The 12,873-nt window shown below is 45.1% G+C and overlaps 1 protein-coding gene across 1 annotated transcript in view; it reads right to left on the bottom strand.

Annotated features, from left to right (window-relative positions):
• GRB10 (growth factor receptor bound protein 10) overlaps window positions 1–12,407 on the bottom strand; it is a 198,141-nt gene extending 185,734 nt beyond the window's left edge. Inside the window, exon 1 of the mRNA XM_038760157.1 lies at window positions 11,788–12,407. The gene's annotated coding sequence lies outside the window, so the exon portion shown is untranslated. The remainder of the gene's footprint in view (window positions 1–11,787) is intronic.
• Between the last annotated feature and the right edge of the window lie 466 nt (window positions 12,408–12,873).

Raw genomic sequence — 12,873 nt, 5'->3', positions numbered from 1 at the left:
TTTGCTAAGTGCTACTCTTCCAAAGGGAATACTTTGACTGGGAGCTGGTAGCAGCAAAGAGGGTAATCTTTTTTTTAATGGATCATCAATCTTTTACCGAATTGGACTTCCTGCATAAGCATTTTTAAATTGCATTTAGGTTCCAGGAGAGCTAGTGTAATTTTAACAGAAGAGATAATTTCATGAGGCTACTCACTGCTTTAGACTCTGCCTACAGCAAGGAATCCTGGCCCATTTTTTTTTTAAACACAAGACACAACAGCCATGACTGCTCGATCCCATGTCCACGGTGCCGTTCATTTTCCTTGCTGCTGCTTTTTCCAGCACCACAGCAGGTTGAGAAGAAGTGCTCGTGGTAACATGACCTTGGGTCATAGCCCCGCCCCAAGGCCAATTACATGATAACAGGATGGGTTTGTAGAGGAAGACCACGGGATCCATCTTCATCCTCCCTCCCACCCTCCAAAAGATATCAAAAACCACACAGATTAACCAGGTACAATCCTCTAGACTGTAAGCTCACTATGGACGGGGAACACGTCTACCAACTCTACTGCACTGTACTCGCCTAAGTGCTTAGTACAGTGCTCTGCACACAGTAAACGCTTGATACATACTACTGATTGACAATGGCTTGACATTTTCCCCAGCCTTGGTGTAGTGGTTATAGCACGGGCCTGTGAGTCGGAAGGTCATGGGTTCTAATCCCAGCTCCGCCACATGCATGACCTTGGGAAAGTCATTTCATTTCTCTGGGCCACAGTTACCTCATCCGCAAAATGGGGATTGAGACTGTGAGCCCCACATGGGACAGGGACAGTGTTCAACTCGGTTTGCTTGTATTCACCTCAGCACTTAGTATACTGCCTGGCACATGGTAAGAGCTTAAAAAATATCACTATTATTATTATTATTATTGAGTTTGAGCCTTATTAGGTTCCAATCAATGATATTTATTGAGCACTTACTGTGTGCAAAGCACTGTACTAGGAGCTTGGGGAGGATACAAAACAGGGTTGGTAGACACACTCCATGCACTGTGCTAAGCACTGGTGTAGATAATATAACCAGATGACAATCTTTGTCCCATATGGAGATCAAATCCTAAGAGGGAGGACAGGTATTGAATCCCCATTTTACAGATAAGGAAACTGAGGCAAAGGGGAAGATCAAACAGCAAGAAAATAGCATAGGCAACATTGAAACACATGACTCTTGTGTTTCAAGAGTTTCAAAATCCAGGCTCTTATCTCTGCACCATGTTACAAGTGGCTAATATTAGGATCATCTTTACATTCATGTGGTACAGAGCGGATTCTCATTTGTTTATTAATATATTCTGTTCCTTCCTCCAAGGAACTCTCTGGGTGCTCTTCAACTTTAGAAGGAATACATACCCACTTAATGTACAAATCACACTCCAGGAACCAAGCCTGCACAGAAAGGTAATGGGTGTCTAGTTCACTTAAAATGAGCTAGTTTCTCCACCCCACGAAGAATTAGTCTGAACGGGTAATTCAAAGTTTTTTTGTTTCTTTTCCTACAGGATGCATAGGGAAAAAACTTACTTTGGCAGCAGAGACAATAAGATGAAACAGGTGACTTCATAAGTGGCTTACTGAGGACTGTTTGGGCCTAGCCTAAGGTGGCCGCCTGGGACACTCTCTCGTCTTCCCACAGCTTTTTCAACCCGTCAACAGATTTTCTTACTAATAAATATTTGAACTTGGTAACAATGCAAAGTAGTTCCAAACAAAACCTGCCAAATATCTGCAGCAATGAGAACTGAAATGTGAGTGATGGTAGCAGAACAGTGTGGTTGTAGTGGGGATGAAGAGACTAGAGGAAAAAAAGATCCTACTCACTAAATGTTGACCTCATCTGCCTTGCCACTGACTCTTTGCCCACATCTTCCCACTGGCCTGAACTCACTCACCACCCCATATCTGACAGGCCACCACTCTCCCCACCTTCAAAGCCCTATAATTAAAAAAAAAAAATCACACCTCCTCCAAGAGGCCTTCTCTTCTATATTGCCTATGCACTTCGGTCTAGTCCCCTGAAGTACTTGATACCTCACCCTCAGCCCCCCAGCATTTATATGTAATAACAACAGCAATTATGGTATTTGCCAGGCACTCTACTAAGCACTGAGGTGGACACAGTTCCTTGTCCCACTTGGGGCTAACAGTATCAATCCCCATTTTACAGATGAGATAACTGAGCCTCAGAGAAGTAACTTGCCTAAGGTCACACAGCAGACAGGTGGCAGAGCGGGGATTAATGACCTTCTGACTCCCAGGCCCATGCTCTATCTACTATGCCACGCTACTTCTTCCATTCCCTTAATGGTAATTTATTTTAATGTCTGTGTCCCCCCCCCCCCCCCCCCCGCCCTACACCCTAAGCACCTTGAGCGCAGGGAACAGGTTCACGAACTCTACTGCATTATTTCCTCCCAGGGTCTAATACAGTATTTGGCACACAGTCAGTGCTCGGTAAATACTATTGATTGAGAAGTGAATGAGAAACAAATCACATTCTGTCCACCAAGAAATGTCTCCATGAAACACCCAATCTTTCAGTGTCCCATTCCCAGTCCTCCCACAAAAAAATGCAATTAACCTTGCCCTGGACTTCAGACATGGGCAGAGTAACCAACTATCCATAAAATTCATGGACAGTCTTAGCCAGAAAGAGGCTCCCATACCTGCTCCTCCGACTCCCTTCTGTGGTGGTGGCAACCAGCGCCTCTTCCCTTCTGACTATCCCAGCATGGCAGGGGGTAAACCTCCTTAGACAGCATCTTCTCTGTTTACCCCACTGCCATCTCCACCTGCTGATCACTGCCAGGACACTGTCTGCTGAGATGGAGAAGAGCAGGCAGTTCTGGCCTCTCCTTGTTGTGGGCCTGGGCCCGTTGTGGGCCTGGGCCCATTTTTGTTCTGTCTTGATGGTATTTGTTAATAAATACCATCCTTATTATTATTGTTAAGTGCTTACTATGTGCCAAGCACTACTATGTGCCAGACACCTTACTAAGCGCTGAGGCAGATACAAGGTTGTCAGGTTGGAAACAGTCCCTGTCCCACATGGGGCTCACTGTCTTAATCCCTATTTTACAGTTGAGGTCACTGAGGCCTTCTTTTCACTGAGAAGTGAAGTGACTAGCCAGAGGTCACACAGCAGACTAGTGGTGGAGCCGGGATTAGAACTTAAGTTCTGATTTCTACGCTGGTGCTCTATCCACTAGGCCACGTCGCTGCCATTTTTGCACCTGTATGTGTGGATTTATGCTCCCTTCTCCCTCACACCCACACACCATCCATTTCACATGTTTTGCTCAGCCCCTGCCTCACTTGCCATAGCCAAGCAGGCCCAACTTTGTGGGAAATCCTCCCCTGCCGGCCTCACTGTCCCAGCCTGGACATTCCCTTGCTACCTCACCCATGGGGATGCCACTGCCAGGAAAGATTTTCATACCCAGAGTTTGTGATGAGCTCGTCTGGAGGGTCCCTGGGGGACAGTTTCCAGACTGACCTCAACATTTTTGATGCATCAGTTACCAAGATATAAAGTCATTTATATATTTATACTCTCAGACAATCATATTTACTGAGCACTTACTGCATGCACAGTACTGTACTAAGTACTTGGGAGAGTACAATACAACAACAGACACATTCACTATCCCACAATGAGCTTACAGTCTACAGGGGGAGACACACATTAATGTAATTAAATTACAGATATGTACATAAGTACTGTAGGGCTGGGAGGGGGTGGGATGAATAAAGGGAGGAAGGCAGGGGGTCTCAGAAGGGAACTGAAAAGGAAAAGAGGGCTAGTCAGGGAAGTCCTTTAGGAGGAGCTGTGCCTTCAATAAAGCTTGGGGGATTTGGGGAGAGCAGGGGGAGAAGAGTAATTATCTGTTGGATATGAGGAGGGATGGAGGTCCTTGCCAGAGCCAGAACATGGGTGAGAGGTCAGTGGCAAGATAAAGAAAAGACAGAGGTACAATGAGAATGTTAGCATTGGAGGAATGAAATGTGTAAGCTGGGTTGTAGTAAGAGAGTAGCGAGGTGGCAAGGTGAGTGCACTAAAGCCAATGGTGAGGAGTTTCTGTCAACCAACAGCTTCGGTGCAGGGTAATGAGGTGGGATTAGAACCCAGGTCCTTCTGAGTCCCAGGCCCATGATCCATCCACTAAGCCATGCTGCTTCTCAAGGAAGCCAAGGAGCCGGAGGCAGGGAACCTGGGAGAGTGATGACGGCAGTAAGCCATTAAGCAGGCTAACATGGTCCTCTCCTAAAAAGACCCTCAGCACTTAGTATAGTGCCTGGTATATAGTAAGCGCTGAATAAATGTCATAATTATTATTAAAAGCAGCTCTGGGTTAAAGGAAAGTTGCACGGTGACACTTGTGCACACCACCACTTCTTTCGACAACGTCACGCTGAATCCAAAATAGGATTCATCAGAAGAATGGTACCCAATTTTATCACAGCACTCTAGTCAAAACCCCAAAGTGAAAAACACCCGATATGCCATATGGAAGGTTCTTGAAAGATGGTGACTGGGGTCCTGTTGAGTTTTTAATCCTCTCTCTCCTGCGCACATAGTTACTACAAAGTGAAATCACTAGGTTTCAGTGCTTTAAGAAACAAAGCCTTTACAGCACTCTAGTACACATAAGAAGAGGTCTAGTACTGAAGGCAGCTGTTTTTCCCCAGACAATGGCTACCTGTGTCTCTGGTGGGTCTCGGACAAACCCATATCAATCCTTGGCAGAGATTCCTGCAATTGACTAGACATAAGGCAGTTGATCAAAGGAACAATAACTTGTAAAACAGGTGATTCGATTATTTATTTTTCTGAAGTGAAGGGGCAAGGATGTCTGATGTAACTGTATACAGGAGTTTGTTTAGTTCTAACAATGAGGATTTCATAAGGGGAAAAAAATCTTAAGCAACTCCAAAGTAGCAGTTAGTCAGATCTGATGCTATTCAGCTCATGTAAACAGGTTGGCTTTTGCAGCCAAACGCAAGGTGCCAAAACATTTGTGTTATACTGTGCTGGAGTCACAGTCTGCAATGCCTTGATACTGAAACTCATGTGAAGGTTGCTCTTGGTATATTAACCTAAATTGGAGATATAAATGGTGCAAGAAGGGGAGAAAGACAGAAAATAACTCATCACCCATCTATTTCCCAGTCTTTACCCTACAACCCTCCCCACTCTTCTATTATATCCAGGAAAGATACACAAGATGCCAACTTCAGTCACTGGCTTACCTTGATAATGTTACTTTTCATTACTTAAACACTTTTTCAAAATAGTGCTTCGGAGAAAGTTGCTGAAAGGAGTACTAATTTGTCCACACCTTACCCCATAAGCTAAGCCCTTCAGTCATAAAAATCCATCTCATCTCCAAGATTTTTTTTTACAAAATTGGAACTGTTGATTCTCTTTCCAACCAGGAAATTCAAGTCAACACAGCCTTAATACTTCCAAGCTCCTCGTTTACCAAACATCCCCAAGAAAGCTGGTCAGACCCTTAAGGGCAGGGATCATTCCTACGATGTCTATTTTCCTTGCTCAATCAATGGTATTTATTGAGAACTTACTCTGTGCAGAACACTGTACTATGCACTTGGGAGGGTACAATACAACAGAGATGGTACACACATTCCCTACCCACAGACAGCTTTCAGTCTAGTGCTTAGAACAGTGCTCTGCACACAGTAGGTGCTCAAGAAATACCACTGACTGCTTTGCTCTTTTATTCTAGAAATATTACCAATCCATCCCTGAAGATTTTCTAAGAATACATTTTTTTAACTACTTCCTTGGTCTTACTTCAGAAGTTAATTCACTGCGTATACCTACTGGTTAAATATCAATTGATCCATCAAGACGGAAATACAGGTTAAGTTTTACTCACTGGAAGAATGCAGAAAAAAGAGAAAATGGCAACAGGAAGCACAAGGCATGTCCTTGTGCAGTCACATATGGTCTGCTCATTCCCTGAACAAATTACCCTTATTTCTAGGGAGAGAACACGATATAATGGCAAATGAATAAAAAACACAGCTAATCCCAAGCCAAGACAAATAAACTGTGACAATCTCAAAGAGGTTTGGCCAGTTATCCCCATGCAACCAGGAAGAATAGCAGGGTAGGGTATCAAATCAATCAATGGTATTTACCGAGGGACTACTGCATGGAGAACACTACTTTAAGCACTTAACTCTGTAGGGCCAAAATCTCATTGCCTTCCCAGACAAAAGCCCCTAGGAGAAGGTCAGAACTACATCTCCTTCCGATGTACCAATTCTGTTAGTAGCAGTGACCAGTATGTCATTTCAACTTTATTTTGGTAATAACACTCAATTTCACATTCTCCAAGGAAAGTCAATACAAAAAGTGAGTCAAAACTTTGACTTCTAAAACACTTAGATCAGGTATACACTTACAAAATTCCTTATGAACTTAAATTTTCATGAGATCTGACAAGTATCTAGACATTTGTGACAGTGACAAAAGGTTTATTTTAATTTTTCTGAACAGCTGCCTCCAATGTCCATTTCACTTTGCCAATAGTCACCCTAAGTTCACATATGAATGTTCAATTTTTTCCCCCATCCTTAAAAAGAAAAAGAACTGAGAGCATATATATGATGCTGAATTAGTTCTTTAAGAATAGCTCACTGAGCATTGTCAACTTTGGTTCTTTCAAAAAGAAAAATCATTCTTTAATCAACTTTAACTTCATAGTCAAAAATACATGATCATGATTTAGCCTAAATCATGTAACTTCTTGGACTAAAATCAATCATATTTATAGAGAGTTTACAGTGTGCAGAGCACTGTACTTGCAAGAGTACAGAGTTGGTAGACACATTCCCTGCCCACAGTGATTCTACAGTCTTGAGAACTCTAAAAGAAAGATGGAGCATAGTTTAGCCTCCACGAAAGTGATACACATTAAATGCCTAAAGAATCTATGTCTGATATTAATGCTAAGAAATCACACTGTCCCTAAAGGCATTATCTTTCAACAGATCATTAGAAGACTGTCAAAATATGTTTGCTCCCAATATCAAGTTTGAGGGGTTTTTTGCAATATGAAGTGCTCATATTTTTTGCCTGCTGGGGATTACAATTCGTTAGACTGTAAAATCCCTTTAAAGCAGGAATCTATTGCACGCTTAGTCCAGCACTTAGAACAGTGCTTGGCACAGAGTAAGCGCTTAACAAATATCATTATTATTATTATTGTTACAGTGCTCTGCATAGTAAGCACTACATAAAATTATTGACTTTGAGAGTTTTATGGAGTTCTTCCACACCATCCAGGAGCTTGGTAGGAATACTACCCTACCCACACTTTTGTACTGTCTTATGATGTTGATAGCCGATAAAGTCACAACAGCCCTTCCAGGATGGCACCTCACTATATTTGAGGGTAAGTAAACACCCGATTTTCTACAGCAGCATACCTGGGTTATATCAGCCCAGCAAAAAGTTCAAGGAGAAGCAAAGAGTTTGGGATTTGGCCAAAGCTGTGGGAAGAGAAAGGCTGTGAACAGTTTTCTTTTTTTTTTTTAAAAAAAAAAAGGACATCTCTTTATCTGCAGTCAGTTCAGAGGCATTGTTTTAATTTCCACAGCACCTTGAATGGCAGCCTACAATCCAGTGGGACTCATCATATCCTTCCTGAAGTAGAAACCTGTTCCTTACCACCACAACAAATAACAGAAGGAAATTCCTTCAGATAGGAACTTGCTGATTTCCCACTTACAACCCAGCATTCCTCTAAGGCCAACCTCTACCTGGTTCTTGCCTAGCTTACCACCAACCCCTTGCCCTGCTTCTGGCCTGACAATCCCAACCCGCTTATATCCGACAGACCACTTCAAGAGGCCTCCCCCAACTAAGCCCTCAGTTTCCCTACTCCCTCTCCCTTTCCTATCACCCTTGCACTTGGATTTGTTCCTTTTATTCACCCCACACCCAGCCTCACAGAACTTATGAGCTGAATAATAAATACATTTATTTTAACATCTGCTCCCTCTCTAGGCTGTAAAGTCCCTGTGGACAGGAAACATATCTGTCAACTGTGAGACTATACCCTCTCCCATGCACTTAGTACAATGCTCGGCACACAGTCAGCACTTAATATAACTGATTGTTATTAGAAATCATACATGCTGTTTATGGAATACAACCTCATTTACAACAGTTTGCACTGATGTTCAAGAGAACTAAGGACTCATCCTGGACAAAGTTTGCCTCAAAAATCTAGGAACGTGAGAGGTGATGCAAAAAGTCATTAAACCACCTTAGCCAACCATAAATAATAAAACAGATCTGGGCTCTTGGTGAAGAGTGAGAAAACTGAGGACATGGGGGGAGTGCTAGACAGACAGTTGGGGGTTGAGAGGAACAGGGAGAAAAGGGTATAGGAGAGTCTGAATAGTTTCTACTTCCTTCCTGCCTCTCTCTCTCCTGCCAGTTCCCAAAGAGAAAACCCAAGTGGTTTTAAAGTTTGTCATCGCATCTTGTTTCCACAAACTAATATAATGCTCTTTGAACAGGGGAAGGGATTATTTCCATCTCAATTTCCTGCCCTTTCAAGGACAGAAAATTAGACTGGTCAGCAGATGCATACACATGAAAAATTTTACCTCTCTTGGTTTACTAGTCCAACGGAAGCCAGAAACAAGAGAAGAGGAGGTACAGGCTATCCCAAGTGGCAGTCAGGGCTGCCATTTAAGTAAATGGAGAATATAGGGGTTTGGGGACTGTTTGTTTATAGAGCAGCTTTATTTTTCAGTCCACTGCTCCCTTTTGGCTTTGTCCTTTGAAAGGGAAGGGCAAGTTTCACGGCTAAAGCTTTAACAGACCTTTCTCAGGGGAAACCAATATTTGGCCATTCAGCAACATACTACAAAGAATGGAATACCAATTCTGTCCAGGAATCTCAAAAAAAAAGACACATGGAAAAATCAGATTCTTATGGTTGTCTAGTCAGCTTAGACCTCCTTCCCACCCTCAGAAATAAAGGTTGAAACAAGCCAAAGGGAATATTAACCAAACTTCAGTGGAGCAATACAAACAAACCTCTGTTTGGGTTAATCTCAGAAGTAGTTAATTTACTTAGGTATCAGCCTATTAATGTTGAGGGTGATGGCTGGTAGTTCCAGATAATGAACTATTTTACTACCACCAGAGTTAAGGATATAAAAATCATCTCAGGTTTCTTGTCAGATCAATTGATGTTAGGTTTTTTTGCTACTTTAGAACAAAGAAGTTTAGTGCCATAGTTTCTACCACTCCATGACTAAGATACATAGTGAAACTTACAAAAATAATGTCCGGTTTAAATTAGGTAGTTATTTAATGTTTGAACTTGATATTGATACAGCTTGAAAACAGATGCAAATATTTACTTTTTTTAAAAAAAGAGAAAGTATACAGCTACACATTCTGTAACAGCCTAAGAAGCAGAAGCCTGGATTATTAGAGTGGATATTCAACCACATCAAACTTCATTCTAAACACAGCACTAGGGTGGTAGTGCATTAAGAGGGTCCTGTCACACTATCAGCTTTAAATGTCATTCAGAATAAAATTCAAATTTATCTTCCCTGACACTACACTGGCTTTTACTAATAATTTAAGTCCAACAGAATTCTTAGGAAGTTGAAGTAAAGGCCAAGTCTGAAATCACTGATTACTTTTTATCAGTTATACAAAATAGGAATTTTACTGCTGAGACTAAAGACAGTAGTACAATAGGCCTCTTTGTTCATGGCAGGGAATATGCTTCCTACATACTGTAAGTGCATCTCAATTCAGCTTCTGCCAGACCAAATGCATTGTTGTGTGCTTACTCTTTATGTTCCAGATTCCTAGTTTTCATCCTTTCACCACTTCTCCCAGAATTTAAGTAACCATAGTGTCAAGCAGGCCTATAACAAACATGAAATATGTTTCAGAAAGATTTGCCTTGCTCTATTCAGGATTTGTCTTCATACATTAAAATATGTTCCTCCCCCGCCCCCCCCACCTAAATCAGCCCTCATAACTCACTCCCTTTAATCCTCGGATTAGCCTCCTTAACCTTCTCCGTATCTCTAAGTGCAACTAGAACATTAAGTGTTATAATCCTTTAGTCTTGATTTTAACAAAGTAAAAGAAAATATATGGGAGCACTGTTGGGAGTTTCACACAGCTTCTGAAAGGTTTCATCTGAACAAATTACTGCTCCAGAAGATCATTTCTGTTTCCAGATTTATAAAAACAACGTTTCCCAACATTCAAAAGCTTTCATCAGGCTTCTTGATACAAGTTTTTGGTTTGGGTTTTTTTTGGGGGGTGGGGAGGCTATGCAAAAAAAGAAGACAAAAAGGAGATGGGGGGAGTTTAGCTCACTGAAGCATGAGACAAATCCTAGCATCACGACTTAAACCTTAGTCGATAGTGTTTTGCTATTTTAAACACCACCTATTCCTAGTTCAGCACATCAAAACATTTTACACCGATCCCTACTGCAAATGTACAGTAGGGATCCCAGCTGTTGAATCAGCATTTTTAATACTCAACTGCAACGTGCCTAGCAACTCTCAACAGGGGGAAAGGAATCACACAAGAATGATTTAGTTGAAGGACGAGGGATCTTAAGGTTTTCTTGACGCCTCTTACAAAGAGTTCGAGTCGGTAACAAGCTGGAGGTTAAAAACGCTTCTTTCCATGCAAAGGACTGAGGAAAGGGGAAAAAAAAATTCTCCAGACAAACTAATGGTGATGCAAAAACCACGTGTGGTTGCTAAACATGACTAAAGGAACACTTTTTAAACTCCCCCTCCCTCCACTCCCCAAGGACTGGTTTCAATTTACAGATTCCCCATCTCCATAGGCAGAAGCCAGGCCGTGCGCACTGGGAAAGCATCATAGGCATTTATTGAGCGCTAACTGCGTGCAGAGCCCTGCGCTAAGCGCTCGGGGAAGTACAGAAGCGTGGATTACAGGGGAACAAATTTCCTTTCTGCACGAGTGAACCATGTAGTCGCGATCCCTGCGCTGGTCGGGCCCTGGGACAGAGCAACACTTGGTCGGGTTTCGGGACAGAAAGTTTGAACTTTTGTGGCAGCCGCGTTGCACCCACGATTTGGGGAGCTTTCGCGCGCAAGGCCCCCCCCCAAAAAAAATCCGAAAGCGCGATAGACTGCTACCGAAAAGCAGAATATAAACCCAGATTAATGGGGGAAAATCCCAATTTTTCGGGGAGCCGAGGAGAAGGGGATTTGGGCCTGTGTTGAGGCGATCCGCATCTCCCTCCCCCTGGGGCCCATTTTTCCCACCCCCTTTCTCCGGACCTAAGACGGTTTTAAATGTTGTTTGGGGGCCGGGGAGCTCTGGGCAAGGGTCAGCCCCTCCTCTGGCCAGCTCTGCATAACCGGAACCCCCTCTCCCTTATCCCCCATCCCCAGGCGACCCCCCCAGAGGTGCAGAAAAAAAGGGACCCTCCCCCAATCCAGCCTCCACCCGCACCCCTCGATGTCCCTGCAGCCAGAAGCGGGGTTCCGCCCACTGCAAGTCCCGGAGGAGAAAATGGGGGGATAAAAGGAGGAGATGGGAGAAAACCGAGCCCCCCACCAAGTTTTCCCGTCTTTGGGTGCAGCAGGGCCAGGCTGCGGGGGGCGCCTGCAGGCAAGAACGAGGCCGGGGGCCGGGGGGGAAGGGAGAAAAGAAATGAGGGGTCGCCCCCCGCCCCCCTACCTGCAGGCGGTGGGCTCCGGGGTCCGCTGGCTTCTGCCCCCCTTCCTCCCGGGGGCAGGGGCTCCGGGCCCTGGCGGCCCCTCGAACCGCGCCTGGCCGGGCAAAACCCCAGGACGAGGTGCTGCACGGAGGAGGAGGCAGCGAGGACGGCGCTGCACGCTCTGCACGGAGGAGGACGCCTGTGCACCGAGGAGGGTGGCTCTGCACGGAGGAGGACTGCTTTGCACCGAGGAAGGCGGCTCTGCACGGAGGAGGGCGGCTCTGCACGGAGGAGGACGGCTCTGCACGGAGGAGGACTGCTCTGCACGGAGGAGTGCTCTGCAAAGAAAACTTCGGGGGCCCCGCCGACGACCCGCAGCCGGACCCGCCTCCGCCGGCACCTGGTTTTGCAGGAGGCGGTGGGAGAGTGTAGTGGAGGAGGTGGTGGTGGTAGTAGTCTTGCAGGAGCTGCCGCCGCCTCCCCCGCAGCTCTTGGGGCCCAGTTCTTCTCCGGTTCCCGAAGGGAGACAAGACCCCGGGCCGCCCGGCCGGATCTCCTGGGGCGGCTGCTGCTGCTGCTCCCGCCGCCGCCCTGTTACTCCCGGCGACTCAGCTGACCGCCCAGCCTGGAGACATCGCCCTCCTCCTTCTTCTACTCTTCCCTCCTTCCTACCTTCCTTTCTCCCTCTCCCTTCTCCACCCTTTTTAATGGGCTTTAAACCCTCCCGACCCCGCCTTCTGCGCCTCCTCCTCCTCCTCCCTTCCTCCTCCCCTTCCCTTCCTCCTCCTCCTCCTCCTCCTCTTCCAGCGGGTCCAGCCACGCCCCAGGCTCCCGGCCGAGAGACAGAGACGGACCCAGAGATACAGAGACCCAAAGATGGGAGGGGAGGGTGGCAGAGGACCCCTGCCCCAAGGAAACAGGGGGCGGCCAGTGGGGCCTCGTCCTTTAACACACGACTTCTGCTCCTTTCAACTCTATTTAAGCGGTCCTGCCTGCACAGATACAATCCTTTAAACACACACACATATTCTAGGAGTAGGCACAGAGCCCTTCTTTTAGTTCCTCATACCTTTAACTGAAGATCATGACCATACTCCGTGTGTCTG

This window comes from Tachyglossus aculeatus, chromosome 18 (genome assembly GCF_015852505.1).
Source record: "Tachyglossus aculeatus isolate mTacAcu1 chromosome 18, mTacAcu1.pri, whole genome shotgun sequence".
Lineage (NCBI taxonomy): Eukaryota > Metazoa > Chordata > Mammalia > Monotremata > Tachyglossidae > Tachyglossus > Tachyglossus aculeatus.
The sequence above is the reverse complement of the archived record's forward strand: the minus strand, read 5'-3'. Positions and strand labels throughout refer to the sequence as shown.